Here is a 17,923-nt window from a genome sequence, read left to right as displayed (position 1 = left end):
CAAATACGGTTCTTCACCTGATAAAAGGTTAATAATAGTAGATGTCTCTTCAGTGTTAGTTCCTCCTGTAATTTGTGTTTTATCCATTCAGTTTCATAGGAACGTATTATTGTGTTGATCTGAATTTCTCTATCATGCAGCTTGTTAAAGTACCATTTAGAAGATTGTGTAGCCCTAAAGAATATTCTTTTATTTTGTTTTATATGATTATGACTTTTTTTTTTTTACATTATTTGAAAAAGCAGCTAAAATATCCCTTATCAAACTGTGTCATCCTCCTTGTTTTCCTCCACTTCATTTGGTGAAGTAGAATCCATCTCTTTGTGGCAGGTTGGGAACTTTTCGTTGTTTGCCTGTGTGCGATCGATCAACATGCATAATTCATAGTTAGTGGGTTAAGAGCAGCTCGGCTTCTCTCTCGTAGGGCCCTTTGATTTCTGTCTCTCTATCTGCCCCCCCTCGGGGTGAGCTGCAGCCCTGCTGCTAAATCACCTCACACACACACTCATGTGTGGGCGCACACATGTGTATACAAAGACTCGCAAGCATGAGAACACACATCATGCCTGTGCATATGCATGGTTTAGCTGAAAAGAGATGGAAGAGGTGGTTGGATTTCTTTGAAGCTTTAAACATCATTCCTCTCTGCAACAGCGTCTCTTTCCATAGAGTTGTGTATTAGCCTTATCAAGCAGTTCAGAGGACTGCGTAACTAGGGGTGTGCCATATCGTATCGTTCATGATTATACCGGTATCATTTTTTTATGAGTAAAAAAAAATGCATATCATGATATTGATAACATTCCTAATTCTTGACATAGTGGTGTAAGGGTTTCCCATTAATGACCTAGACTGTGGCGGCCCGCCAGACTCTAATGTGCTGCGCTGATGTCACATTTCAAGCTACTGAAAGTTTATCTATACCAGGGGTGTCAAACTCTGGCCCGCGGGCCAAATTCGGCCCGCAGTGTAATTTTATTTGGCCCGCGAGGCAATACCAAATTATTATATAATTATTGTAGTATAAAAGCTGACCCGCCGGTATTATACAGCGCATTTACCGATAATACTACAAATCCCACAATGCACTGCTGTTGTTTTGGCGCATCAATCAGGACAGGACCCAGAAACGCTCCTCTGTGACAGTCGTCATAGCAACCTCAAGCTAGAGCTGTCTCCGAGCTACCCCTTCCCAAAAATGGCGAAAAGAAAGGCAGAATTTATTAACCTGTTGAAAAAGTTTATTTTGATATTTAAATCAGAAGGATGCAAATAGAAAAGAGGCATACGATTTTTATTTAATTTTTATTTAATAAATTAATGACATTGATGTGCTTTTTATTTGAAATTTGATTTTGCATGTCTGCACTATTTAGTTATATATTGTATGTTTATAAGCGTTGCTGGTTCCATATTTAATGTGAAAGCAAAACATGTTTGGTATATATTAAAAGGTTTATTTGTTCAATGTTGGCCTGCGATTTTATTCAAGTTTTAAATTTTGGCCCATTGTGTATTTGAGTTTGACACCCCTGATCTATACGATTCATAATACTAAGTTATTTTGCGTTGTGTCTCTGCTCAGCAGAGTGTCTGTCACCTAGCCTGGGTATACCCATACTGCATTGCGCGCTCGAATTTCATTTCAAACCTCCATCCAGTCTGGAAACCAGGGCCGTTTCTTAGCCCTGTTTTAGGATCCAATCACAGATCAGGGAGGGATGGCAAGACGATGACGCGTACTACTCGGCAGACGGAAGCTTGTAGTTTTGTAGTTTTCTTACGGATCCAACATGGCTGCAGCAGACTCCTGTTTCACCACGAAAAAGGATGTTTTAGCCTTGCTTCCGACAGGATTTGGGAAAAGTCTAATCTACTAATCTGCCAACTAGCCCCGCTACTAGCGCCACTATTAGCCCCGCTATTAACGCCGCTACTAGCCCCGCTGCTAGCCCCACTACCGTAACGCCGGTGATCTCACTAAAAATGTAAATATTCAAATGATAAAATATTTATTTTCTATTATTATTTTCTTGTTCATCACCATGGCTGTTTTTGACATTTCATCGCTGTATCTTTTTTAATCACAGCTCTTCTCTTCCAGCTTCAAACCCAGTTCAACCTGTAGGATTCTCATTTCATGTTCTGCCTTCAGATATTTAATTTTAATCTCATGAAATTCTCTGATATATTTTTTGTGTCCAGTTATCTGTTTTGTTCTCTATTGAAAGGTTGTGACAGCATCTTCCCTCTGTCTCTTTTAGTTTCTTGGAATATTTACAGTTTGGGCTCATGGTTACCATCTGATGTACCATCCAGATGTTGCTGCTGCTCTTTTATTCCAGACAACAAGTCACTTAATTCATCAGTCTTGATTTTAATCATTGGTTCACCATGAGTCTTAAATCACACTCTTCTCATTTGTGCATTTATCATTGTTAAAAAAACAAAACAACTCTCAGACTAATGTGAGAAATATAAATCACTGATATTAATGAAGACATCTCACCTGAAGTTGTTGTATTGTTCTTGTGGTTGCATTTTCATTTGCACCGACATCTCTTCAGATTGCAGCCTAACAACTTTCTTTAGTGGCAAACTAACATTTTTTGAACAAACTATTTATGCCACTGGAATTATTTTGACCCTAGATTCAAATTCTTATAATGGTGTTTTTCCATTCTGAGTTTTAATGAGCACCATGAGACACAGCATGTGCTCCAGTGTAACCTAATAAGGCTGAACCCATGTGCTCTCATTTACTAACTCACCTTACTCCAGCACTACAGTATCCAACTAACTAATGCAGCATAATTGGGCTTATTTTGGGGACCAACCCCCCACCACTCAATAATCACAGGGGTGTTCCCATTGGAGGCTCCTCTGAACCTATTTTCTGCCCAAATAACCCTGTGGTGTAAGGGGTTTCACTGTCACAACAGCCTTGCATTTGCCTCGCCTAAAACGCCTGGAAAAAATGCCTGCAAAACCTTTGGGCGATTTTAAAATAAGCCCCTAAAACCTGAAGTTTTTTTAGTAATTGTATGTCTTTTTTTGGTAATTCTGTGTCTGTTTTGGTAATTCTGTGTATTTTTTTGGTAATTCTGTGTCTTTTTTAATAATTTTGTGTCTTTTTTTGGGTAATTCTGTGTCTTTTTTTAAATAACTTGTTTCTTTTTTGGTAATTTTGTGTCTTTTTTGATAATTATGTGTCTTTTTGGTAATTTTGTGTCTTTTTTTGGTGATGATTTCAAAGTTCTGGAAAAGTCTCATGTTGCATTGCAACACTCCCACATGTATTCTGATGCATTTCATTGGCCAAGAGACTGAAAATAGGTGGAAAAAACTACAAATACTACAAAACGAGATATCCGCTTTCCAGGCTTTAATGGGTTAAGAATACAATAAAGCTTTATTTCCAGCTCATGCTGCAGAATTTATAAATTGTGCTGAGTTTATCTTCACAGCAATTACATCAGTTACAGTTTTCCCCCCTTATTTGGATTTTTGGTGTAAAAATGGCCAACCACAAGTGAAACCAGCTAATGACGACACCAGGCTATTTTTTTTTTAATCTCAAGTTATATTGGATCATGCATTGTTTGTAAAGCTGCATGACAGCAACCTTTACATCTGTACTCTGGACAGTGATGCAGAAGCATTAACCCTTAATAGGGCACTCATTGAAATACTTGCAAATTTCAAATTTCAACCTTAGAGAATATTGGAGGATATTACATACTGACAGAATGTGTAAAAAAAACATACTGACCCGGGAGAGGGGGGTAATATTTTGAGAAATAAATTTACAAGATTAAAGTGGCCAATCTACGAGAAAAAAATGTGCAGATTTATGAGATTTAAAGTGGTGAATCTGCAAGAAAAAAGTTTTTTTTCTCGTAAATCTGTGACTTTTTTCCACACAGATTTGCCACTTTAAATCTCTTAAATCTGCAACTTTTTTTCATGTAGATCTGCCACTTTAATCAAGTAAATTTGCAATTTTTCTAAATATTTAAATATTCTTTATTTTGGATATCCGCTGAAGTTACCAAATACGGTTCTTCGCCTGATAAAGGGTTAATCAAGTCTGCTCTGTGCGTGCAAAACACTTTAAGCCATTCTTTTTTTCATTCTCATTCCTTCATCCCAACATTCATCCATCCAGTGGTCCCTTGGGTAGTGAATAAGGTGAAAGGCAGCAGAGGAGGCTGGGACAAGAAGATAACGAGACAACAGTTGACAGGAATAGAGAAAGAGAAGAGAAGGAGAGCTGAGGATGAAGCTTTAGAAGCGGGGTGAAGGGAGGAGGAAAGTAATGGAGCAAAAGCTGGAAGGTGTGAAGTGTGAATACAAAAAGAAAGACAGATTAACCAGTGGATAGGGTTTGGGGGGTTAGGACAGTGGGGAATTTGTAGGAGGTCAAAATATGCAAAGAGAAGAATAAACCTAATCAAGTACTTGTTCCAATGTATACCTGGTGCAATAAATCAACTAGTTGCAGTAATGGAGATCTATAGAAGTGTTATATAGCCACAGCAATACATTAAATAAATGGAACCTGCTTATTGTCTTGTGCACCATTCTACACAGGCATCCCAGTTAACCAGAGGGAGATAGTTGGTACTTTATACAATACAAAGGGAAGATATATGGCTAGGGACTTGTCAAAAATGTTGGGGCTAACAAATACCCAAAGCAATTTCTTAAAATGTTGCATTTTCTTCTTTGACTCACAGTCTCCAAGTCAAGTCAAGTCAAAGTTTATTTATAGAGCACATCTAAAAACAACCTCAGTTGACCAAAGTGCTGTACAGTTATTAAAATAGAATAAATCATACACAAATAGGTATAAATAAAAACAATGAAAACAATAAAAATACTAAAAACAGTAATAAAATAAAATAGAATAAAATAGTAATAAAAACTCAATCCAAAACAGAGTTAGAGATAAAAAAAAAAAAAGACAAATAAAAGGGTAAAACTGAAGTTTTTTAAATTACAATGTAATAAATTGAACAAAAGCAGCATGACTCTAACCACTTGGTATGTGGTGTTTTTGCTCCACCGCGTAAATTGATCATTAAAATTGCCACACATTAATGATCTGTCTTATTAATCAGCTAATTGTTTCATCACAGTGAATAATTGGACGAGACTGTCCATTAGCTTGAGGAAGCTGAATGTTTCCTTTGCATATGTTATCTAATATAGTCTTGCATTGTTCTACAGCACATGATATCTGTATACCCATCACCAACAATTAATGCCAATAGACAATCCAGTGTCTTTTTCTATGTAGGAAAGCCATGAATAAAGATTTGAAGTATTGTGGTGGAAATGTGCACAGCATGTTCTCTTTCTGTGTTTCACCTCTACCAAAAATTAAACGGTTCTAAAACAGCTTAAGCAAAATACTCTTAAGTGACTTTAAGTTCTCTCTAGTAAACACTGATGTGTACGGTTTCACTTAAAGTTGGAATAAAATATTTTTTTACCTCTTTCCATGAAATGATTGTGATTGACAGTGTATACACTACCGGTCAAAAGTTTTAGAACACCCCAATTTTTCCAGTTTTTTATTGAAATTCAAGCAGTTCAAGTCAAATGAACAGCTTGAAAGGGTACGAAGGTAAGTGGTGAACTGCCAGAGGTAAATAAAAAAAGGTAAGGTTAACCAAAACTGAAAGATAATGTACATTTAAGAATTATACAAGTAGGCCTTTTTCAGGGAACAAGAAATGGGTTAACAACTTAACTCTATGGAGTCTTGGGCTATTTTGTCCATTTTTGAATTCTTTTCATGTCTTTGTAAGTCATTTTGTGTCTTTTTTTTTAGGTCATTTTGTGTCCTTTTTTTGTAATTTTGTGTCTTTTTTTCGGTCATTTTGTGTCTTTTTTTAGTCATTTTGTGTCTTTTTTTAGTCCTTTAGTCCAACATAAAATGTGATTTTGAATCTTTTTTTTACATTCAAAACACTATCATGCTCAATAAAGAATTTTAAATGTTACAAATGTGCATTAATTTCAGAGTACACTGAGACATTAAACTGCATCATTTTCAATTAAATTCTGGAAAAGTTGGTGTGTTCTAAAACTTTTGACCAGTAGTGTACATATAAGTATACTATATCTGCTGTATCAATCCCTTCCAAACATATCACAATTGAGGATTGTGTCTGAAAACAAAATTATTCCAACTTTAAGGGCAACTGTGTATATGTCTAGGGCTTTTATTGTGAAAGGTATGAAGCAAAGCGATGCCTCTGAAAACGTAGGAGACAATAAATAGTTTGCCACTGGAATAGGGAAATTATTCCAAATGCCGATCCCGAACATGAATCTCTGCAGTGGCTGCAGACACATCTTTTGTTTCTATCCCACCATCAGCTGCAGCAGATGTAGCAAGTGATGCCATCCAACTCTATAATCTCTAAACTACAGACTCAGCACCTGTGAAATCTTCCCCTGGGGACCAGTAATGTCTGTTTATTCTACAGAGGGAGAAGAATGTGTGAGTCTTGTTATTTTAGGCCTGCCATAACCTCCTGAGACCCAAGCTTTAGTTTGGTAAGCATTGTTAGTTTCTCCTAAATATTTAGGATTAGTAGGACATGATAAGTACAAATTATTAAAAACAAAGCATTATTAAAAAAAACGTATTATTAAAAACAAAGTATTATTAAAAACGAAGTGTTATTTTACTGTAAAACACAATTAATTCACCTGTGTGTAAATCTGTTTATTTCCATAGATTTACAGCTTCTCTTTGAAAGAACGATAGCAAAATATATTCGTTGTGAAATGAGAACTTCCTGATTAGCAGTCGTAGCTTGTTGCTATTGCTAAAAATAGTCAAATTTGTACAGAATCTCAAACTACAAACATTATTAAGCACAAATAAACAAGTTTTAACCATAAAATCTGATCAGGTTTTGTACCTGGTCCACTTTTTTCTGGGGATAAGCTGTTGATTGACTTTACCAAGATGCTGCCATCTGATTTTTACACTAATTGATGTATTTTCTAGAGTGTGTACTACTGAGGACAACATGTCATAGTTAAGCAGAATGAAGTATAAGGTCCAGTAAACCTAAAATGTAATGTCCACATATGAGGACGCAGGTTCTCAGGAGGATAATGTGCTGTTTCTCAAAGCGACATCTAAAGACGTATCAGGCAACTTTGCTAATATTTAGGCCCCGTTTACACGAGGATGCTTGCGGGTAAAAACAACAAAATATTTTATGTGAAGTGCCTTTCGTTTAGACGGTGACGGCGTTTTTGGGGCTTAAAAACGCAAAAATCTGAAACCACCTTCCAAAGTGGAAAAGTTAAATCCGCTCCTCCGTAGCGTGTCGTCTACACTGACAAGACACAAAACTCTGATCTGATCTGCTCACGTCACGTATGTGTTTACGTCACATACATGCTCCAGTACAGGAAAATAAACAAACATGTGGATTATTTCCATGCGTGGGACCTTCAAGCTGCTCTGGCAGCTCTAATAAACTTACAGGAGTCTTTCCACCAAATGTACAGGATATGTACAGATAGTATTAGTGAACAGAGAAGGATCTGGAATTACCTCCATCACATTCTGGATGCAGCAATTGGTCGGAGGCGAGCCAGACGGCTGTGAACGAGACCTGGGAGATCTAGTGATGGTGGAGAACTTTGTGGAAGGAGTAGCTGATGAAAATGTGTGGCGTGAAAACTTCTGCATGCCCAAAGATGCTCTTATCGCTTTAAGTGATGCCGCCTGGCTACATACAATCCAATTTCAAGCACTTTTGCGTCACCGTATGCAGCAGATTTCCTCCCGAAAACGCGGAATAAAAAGTGAAGACGTGACGCCACTTTTGCGTCTTCTGTTCAGACCGTCATCATGTAAACGTAGCCTTAAGATATTTAAAGTGGCAAATCTGTGCGAAAAAATCGCAGATTTACAAGAAAAAAGTGGGAAAAAAGCTACTTTTTTCTTCCAGATTCACCACTTTAACCCTTAATAGGACACTCATTGAAATACTTGCAAATTCCAAATTTCAACCCTAGAGAATATTGGAGGATATTACATACTGCCAGAATGTGTAAAAAAAAAAGCATACGAAAATAATATTTTGAGAAAAAAGTTTACGAGAATAAAGTGGCAAATCTATGAGAAAAAAATCGCAGATTTATGAGATTTAAAGTGGTGAATCTGGGAGAAAAAAGTTGTTTTTTTCCTACTTTTTTCTCGTAAATCTGCGACTTTTTTCACGCAGATTTGCCACTTTAAATCTCTTAAATCTGCATTTTTTTTTCTTGTAGATTTGCCATCATTTGCATGCCCAAAGATGCTCTTATCGCTTTAAGTGATGCCGCCTGGCTGCATACAATCCAATTTCACACACTTTTGCGTCACCGTATGCAGCAGATTTCCTCCCGAAAACGCTCGTCTAAACGAGGAATAAAAAGTGAAGACGCAACGCCACTTTTGCGTCTTCTGTTCAGACCGTCATCATGTAAACGTAGCCTTAGGCCGTGAAATCACTCCACTGCACACAGCAGACTCGTGTCCTTCTAATTCTCTCCCCCCCCCCCCCCCCTGTCTCTGCCACTCTTTCTAAATGTCACTCAGCCCTGTTTCCTATAGTAGTGTTCCACTTGTCCACTCCAGCCGCTTAGAGGAGCTAATAGCTGGCCTGACAGCACTCGTTCAATACACTGCACAATTACTGCCTGGCCCACATACGGCACCGCCATCACACCGTGCAATCAGGCCCCCCTCTCACTTCCTCCATCACTCTCCCCAGTCCTGTCACTCTCCAACTATCAAGGTGGTTTCGTTTCTCACCCCTCTCTCGATTTATCGTCCCCCCCTGCCCAGCTACGTTGCCATCCATCTCTCAATATTTTACTTTTACCTCCATCTTCTCTCATCTATCTCCTGGCTCCCTTCTTTTTCTTTCCCTCTCTGAAGTACTCAGTCCAACATTTCACCCTTCCCTCTCTCATCTCTTGCCACTCCCGCAGATGAAGGTGTCAGGTCAGCAGTAATCAATAAGAGACTTGTCCAGGCTGAGCTAAAATGAGTCAGCGTGAGTGCAAGTGTGTGTGTCAGTATATTTGTGTGTGTGTGTGTGTGTGCGTGCTTTGATGAGAACATCAAGCAAATGAGGTGTTCTGCACCTTATCTGCATCTTCATTGGTCTTCATGCAAGTTAAGGCAAACTGGCACACATGCTGGTTGATGTACGTGTGGTGCATGCGTGTGTGAGACTTTATGTAGTCAGTCAGTCAATATTCTCAATCAATACCATAATAACTCCTTCTCCCTGTGGACGCTCAAAGCCTCACTCCAAACCAAGTTCAATTGTTTGTTCTGTGTCTTTCATCACCTCTCAACTGAGCCACAAGTCCCACGATCAGTGCTAGCTCTGCCAGATGGAGCTACATGTGACTAGCATGACAAACAGAGGCTGTAAAAGGTGGGAAATGTGTGTGTGTGTTTGTGTGTGTGTGTGTGTGTGTGTGTGTGTGTGTGTGTGTGTGTGTGTGTACTTGTTCTTCCTACATAGTGAGGACCGGAACACGTTTTTAAACCAACAGAGTGACAGCATTTTTGCAAAGTGAGGACATTTCGGCCGGTCCTCACAAAACTAACTAAAATCATAGTGAAAATGTCCTTTGTTTTCGCCTTTGTCAACTTTTTTCATGCATAATGAAGATTGATAAACCAAAGGACATAAAGGCAAAATTTACTCTGACCTCTTTTAATCTCCCACCCAACAAATAACCCATTACAAAAAAAAAAAAAACTAACTACTAAACTAAAACTGCCCCCACGACCCGGCCCCGGATAAGCGGAAGAAAATGGATGGATGGATGGACTAAACTAGAACTATAGCATTTCAAAACAATAAATACTAAACTAAAACTAAATGAATAATTCAAAACTATTATAACCTTGTAAGGGAATTCACTATTCCATAGAGGGCCCTCACAAAGATAGAAGTACAAGAATGTGTGTGGTGTGTGTGTGTGTGTGTGTGTGTGTGTGTGTGTGTGTGTGTGTGTGTGTGTGTGTGTGTGTGTGTGTGTGTGTGTGTGTGTGTGTGTGTGTGTGTGTGTGTGTTTGTGTGTGTTTGTACTGTAAATGTGTGTGATTCTGCCAGAGATGAAAGACCTCAAACTGCATTTTGTCTCCATCCTGCTGCACTGCTGCAGAGAGCGCTTTTGTACAGATGACCCGCCCTCCTTAATTACATTGTTAATGACTCATACTCGTTAATGATGTTTGCCGTCTCTTGAGCAAAGAAATTAGCCAAAGGGGGGAGCGGAGGAGAATTTGTGAGGGTGAAGGGAGGGCAACGGAGGGGAGGGAAGGTTAGGCAGAGAGTATAGCAGAGAAAGACAGAGGCTGGGAGGAGGGGGAAGAATGAAAACAGATTGAAGGACAGAGGAGACAGAGGAAAAAGGCCTTTTATGAAATAAGCATTTTTTATGAATTGACATTTATTTTTCTCTTTTTCTTCTTCCTCTTCACTATAATTCACTCACATGCAGCTCTAACTAGCTTTATGCATGATCATGTTATCTAATTAGGGCCTCGGGGCAATCGCACCGAGCACTGGTCCCATACAGCAATAGCTGTAGGGACCAGTGCTGCACTACTGTTATACTGTGGATTTCTTCTTCTTCCTCTTCCGGACGCAATTTCGTCCCGCTACTAGTCCTACAACTTGAAGAGTTGCAGGACAAATTATATATCAAAATGTGCGGTTTGGTCGGGATCGGTGTGCTATTACTTTTCTCTACAGAATACTAATTTTTACGAATAATTGGAGATTTTTAAACGTCTACTGCTCCGGCAATATTTCACCTAGAGACTCCATTTAAACTTTAAACGGTAGACACAAGTCTTGTGTATCGGTGTATTAATCCACGTTTCGATAGGTCATATAGTTTTTTATCAATCCCTGTTCAATGATCATGATCATTTTTGGAGAAATTCTGAGATTATAATGGGTGTGTATTGCACGGAATGTTCGTGTCACAGTGTGTGACATCATCGCCAGAGTGTAGAGGGAGAGAAGAAATTGTCAAAAAATAAATTTGAAAACTGCGCTCCAGGCCGCAAATTCCACTCTACAGAAATAATTTATACATAGAAACGTAGGAAAATTTGTCTTCTCACTCACAATCCTCTGGTAAAGCTGTCAGAGTTATAGTTTGGGCGTACGATGCACAGATGATCCACCGACACCACCAACAGCCTCATTGGGTCCCATATTAAAAACGCAGGAAGATTTCGTAAAAAGGGAAATCGAACAGTTTTTTTGATCGCTCTAACAAAGTCATTTTTTCATTTTTCTTAAAAAAAAAACATATGTAGACGTTCTCGAAGAACTCAGGACGCTCAAAGTGAAGTCGGATCAATGATAGGTATTATGGTTTTGCCAAAAATGCTTTCTGTTCAAGAAAGCCAGAAATTCCAGTCCACCTCTGGACCTCTGTTCACCTCTGGCTGCTGTCACTGGAACAGGTGTCAGTTAATTCTGTTGATTGCTTTGATCTGATTGCCTTTGATCTTTGATGTGATTACAGTTACAGATACACACACACACACACACACACATGCGCGTAAGCGCTCACACTCCTCACACATGCATACACATGCTTCAAACACACGTGCGCGCGCACACACACACACACACACACACACAGGTAACTTTATGTGATTTTAATTACACACACACACAAACACACACACATAACTTTATGCGATTTTCGCTACACACACACACACACACACACACATATACACATATTTTGAGGTTAAAGGGCATAGTTTGAAATCTCTGAAGAGACTCATCATAGTGTACACACACCGGCAGTAGCCCCCGTGGCCCTTTCAAAATTTCCCCAGAGGAAATTTTCTAGTTCTTCTTCTGCTATTGAGATTTATTTGGTTATATACTGCAAATTAATCATATATAAAAATATGATTAATATGTTTAATATGGCAGCCTAAGACTTCTGGTTATCTTTACTCACTTTCTGTATTTATATAGGTTTGTTCTGTTCAAAAATTGACTCCTTGAAGAAATCAAGCATAGGGCTTTTACGCTTAAAGCACCAAATCAACACCACATATACAGTCAAAAAAATAACTCATTGGATGAACTCAATTAAATTGTGTGCAAACAAATATATGTAGCCCAAACTCAAAACAAGTGCATCGATGCAATATAATGTATTTGAGGTAATGTAGCTCACTTTTTTACATTTGGTCGAACTCAAATTAAAATCATGTATGTATTGTATATAAATTGAGTTACCTTAACTCATTTATGTCAAGGAGAGCTAAAATAAAGAAATTGTGTTTGTTTAACCTAAAAATATAGAATTGGAAAACTGAAAGTCACACTACTTTTGATTTGATTTTAATTGATATATTTTCATTAGACAAACAATACATTAATGTGTCACATCTAAGAAGGGCTTGAATCATTTTTTTGAGTGTAGAAAAGACATTTGTTTCCAGTAGGTGTCCCTTTTTGTAGGCTAGCTATAAAAAAAAGCCCCACACTGATATTTACCTCCGCCAAGGAGATTGGTTATTGGTTCTAAATAACAAAATACTACTGATCCAAATCACAGGGCGGATACACAAATCATTTTTTACTTTTATTACCATTGTGAGATTGTATGTGATATTGACAGGGTCTGCACACTCTGAGGGCCCTTCTAGTTAACTTAAAGTTTAATTAAATGTAACGTTTGCTGCGCTGCTCACTTTAGCAACAAGCTACTGTTATGTGTCTGGTTTATCGGTACATTTTCTCCACTTTGCTTGAGTGAAGTAAACAACAGTTGCATAGTTTACTGATATTGTTTAGACATGGTGCATTTTATAAACTCTCCCTGTTGTAGTACAAGGCATGGTAGTAAATTTAGAATTGCGGATGTCATTTCAGATTTTATATGAAATGTTTGTCCTGCGTTCAAATGGGAAAAAGGGCTGTTTTATTTTTATTCCATTATTTTGAGTGTAATAAAAACCTCTTCAGAAGTTATTTTTTGGAGGATTTGTTCCAACCAGCTGGCATACTGTGCCGTAAAATGCATCTTTATTATTTGACTTTATCATGTTTCGCAGTAGGAGCAGATAAAAGGCACAAACTTCATTCCCTTTTATAGAGAAGAGAGGAGGGGAGTAAAGGCAATGACTCAGGCAATAAAAGAAAAGATGACAGTTGAGCGGGATGACGGAGAGAAGAAGAAGAAAGTGGCGCAGTGAAAGGAAAAGATGAGGGGAAAGATGAAACAAGAAATCTGAAGTTCACGGAAGGGGACCCTCGGAGGAATGAAAAACTTCAGTGAAACAAAGGGCAAGTATTTCCCCTGAGGGATACTGCCAGCTTAGAGAGAGAGAGGGAGAGAGAGAGAGAGAAGGAAAAGCATGACGATTTTTAAATTCTTTAGCACACTTATTTTTGGAGCAGTTCAATCAAACCCTGGAGTGTTTACCCTGAAGGTTTAAATTGTTAGGGGAACAGAACACATCAGTGAAACTCGGATGTGCTCTAAACAAGCGTGTGTGTTGGTCAGCCTTCTGGGAGATGTGGAAATAGCCTGATTCCTGCTGAAGCCTGAGGTGCTTAAATTGGAAGTGGGAGGACCAAAGAGGGAAGACGCATGGAGCTGTGTGAGGACTGAAGCAGATTGGCTGTTTTTAATCTCAGGGTAGATCTGTTCAAGCTTTGGACCGAAACAAATCAATCACATCTTTGCTCTGCAAATGCCACTGATTGACACGATTACAGGACGTGGGTAAATAATGAAGCAAAGTGTGACAGTGTAGCGGCTTAGTACCCTTTCTGCGTTGTGTTAGTTATTGAGACCAGGACATCTAGTTGGCATCCAGCCATTTATTCTGAAACTGATGAAATAAAAACAGGTGCATCCCTCGTTACACCACAAGGTCCGAATGCCCGACAATAAACACAAAAATCATACACAAAATACAAAAATCATACCTGATGAAATAAAAACAGGTGCATAAATCCCTCTGCAAAATATAAAATTAAAAGACATGTTAAGTTTCTACTAAAATAAAGTGAAATTAAATTAATATATTAAAGAAAAAAGACGGAGCTCATAGCCCGTAACCTTACCGTTACACCACAAGGTCCGAATGCAGCTGCCCCCGGGGTGCACGACACTAAACCCCAGGGGTGCTGCGTTCAATACCTGTGGTTATTTAAAGATGGCAAGTGGAATCGGTAAAACCTGATTAACGATGTTACAACAGCAGCACAAGTAGACTGACTCATGGCAAGTTTTGGCAAGGCAAAGCAAGGCAAGGCAAGTTTATTTATATAGCACAATTCGGACACAGGGCCATTCAAAGTGCTTTACAGGGGCAAGATTAAAATACATAAAACACATTAGAAGACATTTAAAAGCGAATTTAAAAAAAAGGGGAAAAAAAGTGAATGAATAAAACATTTAAAAGCGAATTAATAAAAATTACAGGTTAAAATGGAAACAGAAAAGTCTTCAGACTTGATTTAAAAGAGCTGAGAGTTGCAGCAGACCTCAAGTTCTCTGGGAGTTTGTTCCAGAGATTTGGTGCATAAAAACTAAACGCTGCTTCTCCTTGTTTAGTCCTAACTCTGGGGACAGTAAGTAGACCTGTCCCAGACGACCTAAGGGCTCTGGACGGCTCATAACGTATCAGCAGATCATCATGTCTTTTATACAGAAATATATCTTAGCTAACAGCTAGCTTCGATAAGCTTCAGGTCTTTGATTGCCAAGTAAAGTACAACAGACAAACCTCTGAGTAAGTGCACTTCTTCATGCTTATCAATTGAACTGTTCATTTGTAAGAGTAAAAATTTGTGTTTTCTCCTTCAGATTGTGTTGTTATCCCTTCATTTTTTTCAATTTTTCAAAATCAAACAACATTGGGGGTTTTTTTCACACATAAGTGGAAAAAAGCTTTTAGGTAGACATTTCACATGATTGACATGTGACACTTGGAAAGTGGAAGCTACACTCAGGAAGTGTATGCATACTTAGTGTATGCACTTATTCCCACTTTATGTTACTTTGTAACTATTTAAAGGTGCTTTCACAACCCAAAGTTTAGTCCTTTTCAATCGAACTCTGGTGCGGTTAAATCCTTTGTTTGCGGTTTGTTTGGTCGCTTGTGAACGATTCAATCATACTCAACAACTAGTGAGAGGGGTCTCGACCCATTTCAACAAACCTTAGTGCGGTTTGATTGCTGTCTGAACATAATCCAACCCAATTACAGGAAATGAACCAAAAGTGCTACCTGTTCAGGCATTTTGTGAGATTCAACATGACTTGGTGAGGACTGACTTGGACTTGTGCTGAAGTCTGATGTTTGCTTGACATCTGGGCAAGAGAACATGTACAGGAGATGCTGAATTAAGTCCACAAAAACAATGACGTTTATTAAATCATCTGAGATCAGCTGGAGGAGAAAGGATTCGTGCACACGATAGATCAGTGCAGAGTCAAAGCAGAAAAATTCACATCTTCCACCGCCAACTTTCCAACCAATTAGAAATAATTCAGCAAGTATATTTATATCCCTCCACCTTCGTACCCTTTTTTTATTTGCTTACTCCACTTACATTTATGCACCGTGAAAGCAAATCAGACTAGATACAAAACAAAACAAAAATATCAATTTCACTCTGATTTGGACTAACCAAACGGACTTTGGTTGTGGAAGCGCCCTTATTTGCTGAGTCATTGGCAGCTCCTGCACAGACACAGGACAAGAATGAATTGTGGCAACTGATAGCATCTTTGTGTATCATTTGAAGCTGCTACCTGCCCCAAGGTCTGATTCTTAAAAGATGTTACACCAGTGATACAGCACAAACATGGCCATAAAGTTTTGCATCTGAGTGAAACTTGTCTTTTTTTGTAGCTGATTGCAGTTATTAATATGGTGAAGTATAAGCTCTGCATTTGTGCAAAGAGCCCAGTAAACAGAACAATGACAGAAGGAACATTTCAGAGTACGAGCTGCAGGTCCTGATTGACAGGGTTCATCCAAACTTCAGGTAAGAATTTTTGGAAGGACAGCAAGAAAAGTTACAGATTAAGTGTGCAGCTTGACTGTCCCATGTATTGTATTGTATAGAGTTCGATCATTACACATTCTGTAGCTCTCCAGCACAGCAGTCTGGGTTTTAATCATAGTTCCACACCACATGCAGTGTCTGGATTTAGTGCATTTCCAGATATGTTGAATAGTAATGTCCTCGTTTCCATGCCAGGGCAGGATTGTTTGCTGCAAATGTTTCAGTTCCTCGTGGGGGCCTGAAGGGAGCCTGGGGAGAGTTAGGAGTTTGACATGACTCTGCAAGGAGAGCTCAAGGATAGTACAGGACTGCTGTCCCCACAGTCATTAGGCTGTCTCTGCCCCCATATGCACTCACCATCCATATCTATCTCACAGAGGTCCCTCTCTGTCTCTCTGGTGGTTCTGTTGCCTTCGTCCTGTCTCTCTGACTGCATGCTAGATAAATGCTGTCCTCTGCAGGCTCTCTGTCTCCATCTCCTTTCTCCCTCACCCCTTTCTGACCCTTACAGTATGTCTCATTGATGACTGATGGTCCCGCTCCGTCCCGAGGCCCAGTCAGCTCTAATAAGAAGAATAAACTCATATTACATTCATTCCGGTGGGACTTTGCTGTCCAGAGAACAAGAAGAGGGGAGGAGGTAGAGAGCAGGAGTGACGGCAGAGACTGTGAAGGGTAGAGTTAAGGAAACATGACGGTAAATGAGTCGGCACGGTAACAAAAAGACCAGAGGGGGGGGGGGGGGGGGCAGCACACGTGAGGATAGTACAGGACAAGAATGAAGGCCAGATAGAAAGTAATAAGTGGAGGAGTACAAAAAGCAGTGATAAAGTTTCAGAAGAGTCCTTTAGGGCAGTAGTTCTCAATCCTGGGGTCGGGACCCCAATTGGGGTCGCAAGATGATTTCTGGGGGTCGCCAAATCATTTTGGAAGTCAGCTCTGTCTCCACTGTGTTAAAGTGTTCATGTGTTAATGTGTTTTAGTCTTTTTGGTCATTTAATGTCTTTTTTTTTTTACATTTTGTGTCTTTTTTGGTAATTTTGTGTCTTTTTTTGGTAATTTTGTGTCCTTTTTTTGGTGATTTTGTGTCTTTTTGGTGATTTTGTGTCTTTTTTTGGTGATTTTGTGTCTTTTTTTGGTGATTTTGTGTCTTTTTGGTAATTTTGTCTTTTTTGGTAATTTTGTGTCTTTTTGGTAATTTTGTGTCTTTTTTGGTAATTTTGTGTCCTTTTTTGGTGATTTTGTGTCTTTTTGGTAATTTTGTGTCTTTTTGTCATTTTGTGTCTTTTTTGGTGATTTTGTGTCTTTTTGGTAATTTTGTGTCTTTTTTTGGTAATTTTGTGTCTTTTTGTCATTTTGTGTCTTTTTGGTGATTTTGTGTCTTTTTGGTAATTTTGTGTCTTTTTTGGTAATTTTGTGTCTTTTTTGTCATTTTATGTCTTTGTTTGGTGATTTTGTGTCTTTTTTTGTCATTTTGTATCTTTTTTGGTGATTTTGTGTCTTTTTTGGTGATTTTGTGTCTTTTTGGGGGGATTTTGTGTCTTTTTTGGTGATTTTGTGTCTTTTTGGGGGGATTTTGTGTCTTTTTTGGTAATTTTGTGTCTTTTTTTGCTAATTTTGTGTCTTTTTTTTGGGTCATCTGAATTGTGCATGTGAGATTCTGTTCAGTGAGTGGGGGTCGCGGACAACATGCATGTTAAATTGGGGGTCGCGACTCAAAATGGTTGAGAACTACTGCTTTAGGGTATTGTGTTAGCATCAGGCTGCTGGCATGGCAGATAACTAGAGTCTCATCCAAGGTCCTTCTC

General features: G+C 38.7%; 1 protein-coding gene across 2 annotated transcripts in view; it reads left to right on the top strand.

The window, feature by feature from the left end:
- The window catches only part of si:dkey-246g23.2 (solute carrier family 66 member 2), an 89,161-nt gene that overhangs the window by 69,466 nt on the left and 1,772 nt on the right, over window positions 1-17,923 (top strand). The gene's annotated exons all lie outside the window — the stretch shown is intronic.

This window comes from Centropristis striata, chromosome 6 (assembly GCF_030273125.1).
Source record: "Centropristis striata isolate RG_2023a ecotype Rhode Island chromosome 6, C.striata_1.0, whole genome shotgun sequence".
NCBI classification, from domain to species: domain Eukaryota; kingdom Metazoa; phylum Chordata; class Actinopteri; order Perciformes; family Serranidae; genus Centropristis; species Centropristis striata.
This window is presented reverse-complemented; position numbering and strand designations above follow the sequence as displayed.